General features: G+C 39.9%; 1 long non-coding RNA gene across 2 annotated transcripts; it reads left to right on the top strand.

Annotated features, from left to right (window-relative positions):
* LOC123064279 (uncharacterized) lies at window positions 1–1925 on the top strand. 2 transcript variants are annotated; one of them, XR_006430664.1, is made up of 4 exons: window positions 1–96; window positions 173–420; window positions 1202–1463; window positions 1566–1925. It is a non-coding gene; the product is annotated as an uncharacterized lncRNA (long non-coding RNA). The 2 variants fall into 2 exon arrangements; XR_006430663.1 differs by having other exon boundaries at window positions 173–1463.
* The last annotated feature ends 8034 nt before the right edge of the window (window positions 1926–9959 follow it).

The following is a 9959-nucleotide window of genomic DNA, read 5'->3' on the forward strand; positions in this document are numbered from 1 at the left end:
TGTGTGGTAACTTCTTCATTGATTGTAACTCAAGTTTTTCGGAGATCTTCCTCCCCTTTCACTCAAACTTGTTGATATTTGGGGACTCAAAGACAGGTGTCCGATCTATACTCCCACCAAAGAAAAAGTTGATTCCCCCTTTTTTATTTGATGGATTTTGTTACTCTTGCAGATTGGAGACTCTTAGACGGTAGGAGTCCTCGGTGAGAAAATGATTTGTGATTTTTCCCGTCGTTTGTGAAGGTTTTGAGATCGCCTCCAGGTATACCACCAGTGATTGGGAATCACCTTCTTTGTGATATCTCAACAAGAAGAGGGTGAGCTTTCATGGTGTTGATGTGCCTTTATGGTAACACCCACCCCTCCAACATTGACTAGTTTCTCTCCAAAGAAGCGAACATTCGGATATTATCGTCTCAGGTGTTTTCGGTTATATCTAGCCCCTAACTCACCATATAGATTGTTTATCTCACTACAATTGTTTAAGATCTGGTAGTAAGGGGTTAGTAAAAACCAATTATTGGACTAGTATTACCAAAAAAATCACGTGGAGAAATACTTTTAATGAGTGTGGTACTATTCGAATCAATTGAGTTAAACCTAGCAAAATTGGTGTGATTTATGTCAATCACGATCCCTAGATAAGACACTGTTTGTAGAGATTGATTCGTTGTAATCCTATAATCAATTGTAACCTTAGCGATCAAGTGTCATCCATGTATAAATACGAGGCAAATCCCTACGGGGTATCTCACAGCAAAACATTGTAGTGTTTGAGTTGGTAACAGAGGCAAGATGCCGCTGTTTCGGCAACGACAGCACCAACCTCAAGTCCCAAGTTTGATCCCTATTCAGACATTGTGTCGCAACCGCTTCAATCCTGCGTACTAGTTCATGTCCATAGTGTACTACAAACCAGTGTTGCGGCGTTGCTGGAACGCTCACGATGATCGACGGGCTGGAGCACATGATTAAAGCGGTTGCGGCATTGCCTGACTTTGGAGCAAACATGGCTCTTGAGATTGCTTCCGCCATTGCCGTGTATGCGCCCACCATGGCCACGACCAGCAGTGTGGACGGTCAAGATTTGACCTACATTAAATGCACATTATTTGATGTCAGACCAGATCACAGAAAAAAACAGAAAAAGAAAGGCGGAAAGGTTTGTAACTACATTACTTTGTGGTCCAAATGTGTGCAGGATTCGGTGGATGTTCGCAAGAACCATGATGGAGTAGCCCGTTTCGAAACTTGGAGTAGCAAGCTCTGTTTGCCCTCAGATCACGGAAAAAATCAGAAAAAGAAAGGCGGATAGGTGTGCAAATGTGTGCAGGATTCGGTGGAGGTTCACTTGACACTTGAGAGTTCAAGGATGGAGGCGACATGCTTAAAGAAACATGATGGAGTAGCCCATTTCAAAACTTGGGAGTAGCAAGCTCTGTTTGCCCTCAGTTTCTGAACTTGTGTGTGGAACATCATTTCTGGACTTGGCTTACCATGTTGTGTAGCTAGCTCTGTTTTCTTACATCTTCCTGAATGTTTCGATGATGATCTCAACTTTGCAGGCCAGAAGTCGATGGGAGGTCGACACGGCGTCCGTTCCCCGGTCGTGCCTGCACCCAGCGGGGACCCTCACCAGGCCTCCACTTTGCCGGACCACCGTGTCCTGCCGGGCATAGGGTAGCGCGACCGTGGCGTACCGCGCTACCGGTTCTGTAGCTGCTGCGAAACAGCAGCAGCAGCAACGAAGATACTGCTGAACCTTCCTCGCTCGTATCCTGCTCCCGCTGCTGCTGACCCTTCTCGTGATGCTCGTCCTACTCCCCACCGGAGCTAACCACGACCGACGAGGATAAACAGGGCAGATTGTAATCTTTCCTGACCTACTGCAACAACAAACAGCTCAGCACATTACTCTGTATATATATATATATCCCTGCCTCGATGTCTGAACTTTTGTTTGAAACAAAGTTCCTGAACTTCGTAATTAACATGTTCTAATCCCAGCGCGCACTGTGCTAGGAGTACCTCCGATCCTTCTCTTTGAATGTTTAAGAGGAAAATCAACCTTGCGACGCTACAGGTTGTGTGGGTGTGTAACAGTGATTTGGGTTTGTGACATAGAGCACAGGAAGAATGGCAAAGCTTTCTATCTGCTATGGGAAGGCCACCTCTCCTTTGCTTCTTCTTGTTGATGATGCTTGTTCTATTCCATCTGTGTACAACCCATGGAGTTTTCAGTTATGGGAAGGCCATCTCTCTCTCAATAACTTCTGTTGTGAATTGATGAGAGTTTTGCACTTGCATTGTTTGAGATGTCGCATACATTTTTCTGAGTGGCACAAAACATTTTTTTAAAATTATGAGAACATTTTTTTAAATTGCATACATTTTCTGTTAAAGTATCAGGTACATTATTTTCGAAGTGTATGAGTATTTTTTGATTGTCACAAATATTCTTTTCAAATGCCATCAACATTATTTTATAGTTGTGCGAACATGTTTTTACACTACATGAACATTTTTAAATGAGAAATTAATATTTTTTAAGAGTTAAACACAATATTTTTTATATTTCAGAAATATAAATAAAAGTAATAAAGCAATAAAAAATTAAAAAACTGTGCTAGGAGCCAACCGTCCCTCCCGTGATGGGCCAGCCCATTTAGGGGGTCTGAGGCAAGGAGTTCTTTTATCTTGATGCTCTCTGTGTCAAATTCGCCCTAATTCAAATAAGGCGACCCTCAACTAGGCCTGCCCATGTAGTGGCTCGCGAACTGTACCTTTTTTCATTTGGCTTTCCAGAAAAACACAAGAAAAAATTATTCTACAAAAGTGAATATAATTTGAGAACATTTTTTGGAAGAAAACTGAATGTTATTTAAAACATGAGGATACTTACAAATTTTTGAAAAGACAGACATATTTTAAGAATTACTAACATCTTTTGAAAAGGTGATCATTTCTTTAAAGTGAATATTTTTTGAAAACATGAACATTTTGTCAGAATATTGAACATTTTAAAATTTGTGAACAGAAAGTACTTAAGTAAGTACATATAAATATACTTTGTGCAAAGTGTGGACGTGCTAAGTTCATCACAACCTTTACTAGTAGAATGCCCGTGCATTGCTACGGGCCTAATTTTTTTAAAAGGTTCACGCATTCACAAAATATTAGTGTAATCTGAACTGGTGTTCATATATGTTTAACAAAAAAATCATGTATTCGACGAACTGTTAATAACATTTATAAAACTATTCATATAATAAAAGAGTGTTCACTTATTTTTAAACAAATATACTTATCTATTTAAAAGGTCTTCACACAAAAAATTTCTAATATGAAATAAACCCACACATTTTTGGAAGTGTTCATGAATTAAATAATATTTATTCATTTTCTAAAATTTACGCATAAAACAGAAAACTAGGAAGAAAATAAATAGAAAAGAAAATGAGGAAAAATGAAAATGAGGTAGAAAAAGAAAAGGGTACGAAAACTGAAAAGGTAAATGTAGAAGAAAAGTTCCAGGAAAGGTGAGTGAAAGCATGGTGAAAACTCGTCCCAGGGAAAAAATAAAAAAAAATTAATAAAATGTAATCACCCAATTCGATACTGGCCAGCCCACGTCGAACTTTTGCACTCGAGTAGCTCCACTAGTGTGAAGCGTTGGGGCGGAAAACCCTACTAGGCTCTTAAGACGACGAGCCGTCTATGAACTATGCCCTATGCACACAGCCTTAATATAACGGGCTAGCCTATAAGACTTTCATTGTGTAGACGGGGTTTTTCAATATTAGAAACTTTCGTTGTTTTTCTTAGCCGGTTTTTCTATGTTTTTCTTCTCATATTTAATCATGTTCTTCATCTTTTACCTTTTGTTTTTACTAATACAAAAATTAAGAACAATTTATTTAAATTGTAACTTCTTTATTTTTATAAATATGTAAAAAAACAAATTCATGATTATTCTTAATTTTTAAAAAGTTACAAGTATTTCCCAAATTAAGGAACCTTTGTTCTAATTTGTGAAGTTTTTTATAAGAATTCCAAAAAAACAGAATCCATGAGTTTTTTAAGAAATTTGTGCAAATTATTCAAATTAATGACTTTTTCTAAATTTACAAAAAAAACAAAATTGTGAACTTTTCTAAAAAAAAGAATGGAATGTACAATTTATTTATCTGTAAGATAACCGAATTAGGCCTTTTTTTTTTACTTGGTAATTCTTTAGATATACCACTGGTACAATGAGGTGCTATACAAACAATTTTTAACCCATTTTCACGACGGCGTTCTGAATCGTCACCTAGTGAGTGACTGCGATAGCGGGGTCCTTCTCACATGACCCAGAAACTGTCGGGGATATGCCCTCCTGACACACACGCTCGACAAAATGAGGTCGTGTGCGACCGGCAAGCGAGCAAATACAATTATACGTACAGTAGTGCTAAAAAACAATTATACAGGCGAAATAATTTCTAGTCGTAAGTACATCCCACACAATCAGTCCCCGCTAAACGCTTTCGTTCGTATATACATCCCACACAGTCGCTCCAAGAAAAACGTTTCCGTTCGCAGGTACATCACACACAATTTTCCCCGTTAAATTGTTTGTGATAGTGTTGTCATCGCACACGATATTAAGAATTTTATAATTTGCGTTATTGAATGCATCACACATGGTGCGTAAAAGAAACTGTGTAGCAAATGTTGTCCATCACACACAGTTTTTCTGTGGTAAACGTTTGCGCAAGGTGGCCTAACCAGGGGCGGGCCCAGTTCAATTCAAGGGTATTCAGTTGAATACCCATGATTTTTGATAAAAGAATAGGTATATATAGTGTATAATACGTACAGGTGTGGGAAAAAGAAAGGAGAATTCACACGCAGGGACGCATTCAGCCCAGTACTAACGCATCGCTTGCCTCACCAAATTCCAATCTCGCACACGGCCGCCAAACGAGATAGGGTTGATCACGCGGCAGGAGCGCACGCTGCAGCAGGCAGTGGGGCACGGCCGGCAGCGCGGCCGCAAAGTTCAGGCACCCGGCGTGCTGTTGGCGATCGTCCGAGAGGACGTCCTGCGTCGTCATTCTTCAGACTTCAGTATTTCTTCCATTGTTCAGGAAGAAAAATATTCAATTTTTGCTCATAAACAGTACAGCTGTACAAGGGTGAATTAATCCGGCTGATTAGCTTTTTATTTCGGTACATGATTACATTGCATATACTCCCTCCGTTTCTTCAAAGAGTGTACTCTCAGCTTTTTTGAAGGGTCAAACTATCTTAAAGTTTGACTGAATTTATGAAACCAAATAGGTATATGATGAAAATATATTTTATGATGAATCTAATGCTGCTAATTTGATGGTATAAATATTGGTGTATTATTGTATAAATATGGTCAAACATAAAAAAGTTTGACTTTTCAATAAAAATGCAAATATACTCTTTTAAGGAGGAGGGGAGTATATACTGAATATGGTGCTATAATCGGTTTAAATCGCAAAAAACAAGGATATAGGCTTCCAAAAAAATGTTTTGAAATTTTGAATACACAGTCTTTAAATCCTGGGCCCGCCCCTGGGCCTAACGCAAACAGTTTTGAAGAGAATGTCGTGTGTGATTGTTCATCGATCCAACATGGTTTATTCCTAAAAACTGTGTGTGCTGTCTTAGGTCATCGCCCACGGTATTTTCTCAATACCCGTTTGCAATAGCAAAATCCAATTAGCAGGTTAATTCGCCATTAGTAGGCTAATTGCCCTATTATTAATAATCTGTTTATTAATTTAATTGACATTCTTATTAATCATATAATATATTTCATTCTCATATTAAGAAAACATGATTTCATAATTGAAATACACCAGAGTACAACATGATATAGTTTCAGCACTCTGCTACCCCATTACACAACTGCACCAGCACCAAGTTTCACATGCAACATCTAGAACCTTTCGAAATTAGCATCATAAACGGTGCATAGACATATGCATCTCATCAGAAAAACTGCTGAAGCGGAAGGCGAATATTGAGCCTTCATTCATGTTGAAGGTCTTTACAAGTTTAGGCCAGTGCCTGTGAATCATCGACCGTCCATCATTCGTCCTCTTCAGGAACACTTCAATATTGAACTGTGGGTGTTGTATGAAAACCTTCCTCGCCTCCTGACCATAGAGGTGGTTTGAAAAGTAAATCATCAGTGATCTGCTTTGAAAAAGCCTGAAAACGAGGATGTGCATAAATATCTTCTCTATATTGGAAATGGGGCAAAGGAATAAAAAAAAGGCAAGGTATAATAATTAGTACCATCTTGTAGTGAACTGATGGCTTCTTCATTGTGCAGACAAAGATCTTTTTATTTTTTGTCGCTAATTTCTTTATCCTAACAATCTTTCTGAGTTTCTTAACTTGATTGATATTCATGGACAACTCATTTCCTCATATGCAAAAAGGGTCGAACAGTGGGTCAAAATCTCTGACAGCAGGACCTACATGTGCAAGACCAATTTGTTAAAAACCTAAATATTAGAATGGTTCCTGCAATTGCACAATAATGTGCTATTAGACAACGGACCATGCACGTGCTAACCTCGATTGTAAACCTCAGTGCTTCCCATTGTTTTTTGATGACCAACAAGTATATGGGATTAATTGTAGCCTTTACGATAAGTAAGAGTGTCGAACTCAACAAGGAGCAGAAGGAAATGATAAGTGGTTTTCAGCAAGATAATGTCTACAAGTGCTAAAATTATAAGTCGCGAAATAATTTGATAGCAAGATAATTTGTAACGAACAAGTAACGATAGTAGTAACAAAAGTGCAGCAATGTAGCCAAATCCTTTTGAGGCAAAGGACAGGCCAAAATGGTCTCTTATGATAAGCAGAGCGTTCTTGAGGGTACATGGGAATTTCATCTAGTCACTTTCATCATGTTGGCTTAATTCGTTTTCGCTACTTTGATAATTTGGTATGTGGGTGGACCGATGCTTAGGTGTTGTTCTTATATAAACAAACCTCTTACTTATGATTAACCCCCTCGCAAGCATCCGCAACTACGTAAAAAATATTAAGAATAAATTCTAACCATAGCATGAAACTTTTGGGTCTAATCTGTCTCTTAAGGAATAACACATAAACTAGGGTTTAAGCTTCTGTCACTCTTACAACCCATCATCTAATAACTACTCCACGATGCATTCCCTCAGGCCCAAATATGATGAAGTGTCATGTAGTCGACGTTCACATGATTTTTTCCAAACAATGGTTGAAATGTATGCGAACAACCCGGATGGCTGGCTCCCACACTAGTGTTCGCAGACTGGTCCCCTGTTCCCGGACAGATGCCGAAGAAAATTTGAGGTTCGGCCTTGGAAATGCCCCAAGAACAATTTTTTTTCAAATATAAAAATATATACATGGAGTATGAAGAACACAAAAAGAGGTGACCCGGGCGAAGACACGAGGAACTCCGCGTGTATTTGCAAGGCCTTCCTAGTGGCTGCACGCATACTTAAAAAAAGAAGTGGCGAACACCAGGATGCTAGCCTCCGGAGTCAGCATTTAAGAAGAAACGGGAGCACACACGCTTCTGTGCTATTAGTATCAAAAACGTTTTTATGTTATCAGACGGAGGGAGTATTAATTACACAGCTGCTCATGCAAGGTCGTTTTCAAGATTTCTCTAGTACTTAGTCCTCTTGCATGATAACTACAGATAAACGAAATAGATTGTGGTGCAGTTGGCCAGTAAGCAATTGACACTTCGTTTTGGTGGTACTTTCTTCAGTTTCTTGAGTCCCTGGTCTCAAGCTCAAGGATGAAAATCTTAGCTCTTATTTTTAATTGTTTGGCCTGACAATGATGGTATTTTTTTACTGTTCTGCATTAAGGGTAGGCCCATAACGCAAGCATGTGCAGGGTGTGCACCTGCCCAAGCCCCCCCAAATCAGTGGGGCTATCAATTTTTTGTTAAGGAGTAATATGGTAAACAGGAGTGTATGTGTGCTAATTGGAGCACTAGCATAGTGAGAAGACAATGGATGAGGATTCTCCAGTCTGCAAAACTCCGGCTAACATTTCATCACCAACTTTGACTGGATAAATTATGAAATATCTTTCAACTAATGACATAATTTTCTGTCATTGAAACTTTTCTAGTAATTAGCGGTCAAAAATAGAGAATTTTAAATGCGTGTTTCATAGGCAACATGTATTTAGGGAAAAGGAAAGTAGTAACCAGGAATGCTAAGATGCAGTACCGTACCAGATGCGAAGTTTCTAAGCCTGAGCTCAAATGAGCTTGGGTGAACATTAAAATCAAAATAAATTTGAAAGAATCAGAATTTTTAATATTGACAAAAGTTTCAAGTGCTTGCAAAGATTCATCATGGAATCACATTCCTTGAAGGCACGGCAAAAAAAAATCGATACTCTGAAAATGCTACTTTCGAAAGCATTTTAAAACATTGATTTTGTTTTTTGCACGACTTCCACAAATTTGATTTAATGATAATTTTTTGCAAACTCTTGTAACATTTGTTAATGTTTGGTACAAAAAAAAATCAGAATTTTCTAAAATTTTAAAGTTTTTTCTGGATTTTACTGTTCACTCTGAGCTCATTTGAGCTCGAGCTGATAAGGTTACTTACCGTACCTGAACCACTATATTCTGAAGGAAACCACATAAAGTTCGTACCATGTCCAAGAACGTTACCACGAGGATCACGTACCTTGTTCGGCGGCAGCGCAGGCAGGGCTGCTGTGCGCCATGGCCGCTACATCGGAAGCCCACTTGCAGACCGCTTCTTCGAAAGTCATGGCTGCATGCATAGTGAAGCGACGTGAGTGAGGTGAACCCAAGCTTGACCTAGTCATGGCTACCCGCCATGGCGGCCGGCTGGAACGGACGGCCCCCTGTGCGTGTGTACTTGCTCGTGCGGGTACGTGGATAGAGGTGTGCGTGTGTGCTCGCGCCTGGGCATGGGGTTGTTGTGGGGCGCGTCCAGACTCCAGAGGCACTAGCACGAGCTCGACCTCGAGCTCGCCTTGGCCATGGCGAAAACGACGCCCAGGGCGTGACTGTGGTGTGCGGATGCAGTGTGAGCAGCGAGGTGAGTTCGTGTGCTCATTCAGGAGCGCGGGGATGCAAACGAGGTTGAGCAGAGTAGCTGCGACTCGAGCTCGAGCTGAAGCGTGACAGACGCCGGTATCAGCCTCCATCAGTCAGGCAGAGGTGCGACGTCCGGCATTTACGACGTGCTCTCCAGCATTGCCGGCGTGATCACCATCGTTGCCCCTCACCGTGAAGGTGCATAGCAAATGTTCGATAAAATTTATGAGCAAAATGTAAATTTTACTCCGCCAAATTTAAGGGACCCACTAGAAATGGTCATTTTTTAGAGGAGTAAAATTAGTCCACTAAAGGATACTTGGCCCTGTACTCCTCTAAATTTTAGGGGACCCTCTAGAGTTGCTCTAAGAGCAGGGCGACGATGACAACTAGCAAAAACTAGACCCTTGCTAAAGCCATGGAAAAAAAAGTCAAGTTCACTAACACTTGAGACATGAAAAAGTGTAAGAATATTTTAGATATTCGATATTTCGTCTAATCTAATTTAACGAAATGACTCTATTACTTAGTCCTCTTTCATGATAATGACTAGAATTAAAAGAAATATACTGGCCCATATCTCTAGTATTTTTACGAGGAAATCGTGTTAGAGTTAGGACGTGATGTAGTTAGTTAGTAAGCAGTTCCCGGCAAAAAAAATTAAGAGCAGTTGGCAGTGAGTTTCCCTTCAACACATGGCCCACGTTGCTTCCTTTTCAAGTTGTGCTCTGAAACCAACATTCCTCCCAACCCTAATGCATTGCTATTTACTCTTTAAAACCATGGTGGTTCTTTCTACAACACCCATTGTTCTCTCGAGACACAAAAGTCGACAACC

Source organism: Triticum aestivum, chromosome 3B (assembly GCF_018294505.1).
Source record: "Triticum aestivum cultivar Chinese Spring chromosome 3B, IWGSC CS RefSeq v2.1, whole genome shotgun sequence".
NCBI classification, from domain to species: Eukaryota; Viridiplantae; Streptophyta; class Magnoliopsida; order Poales; family Poaceae; genus Triticum; species Triticum aestivum.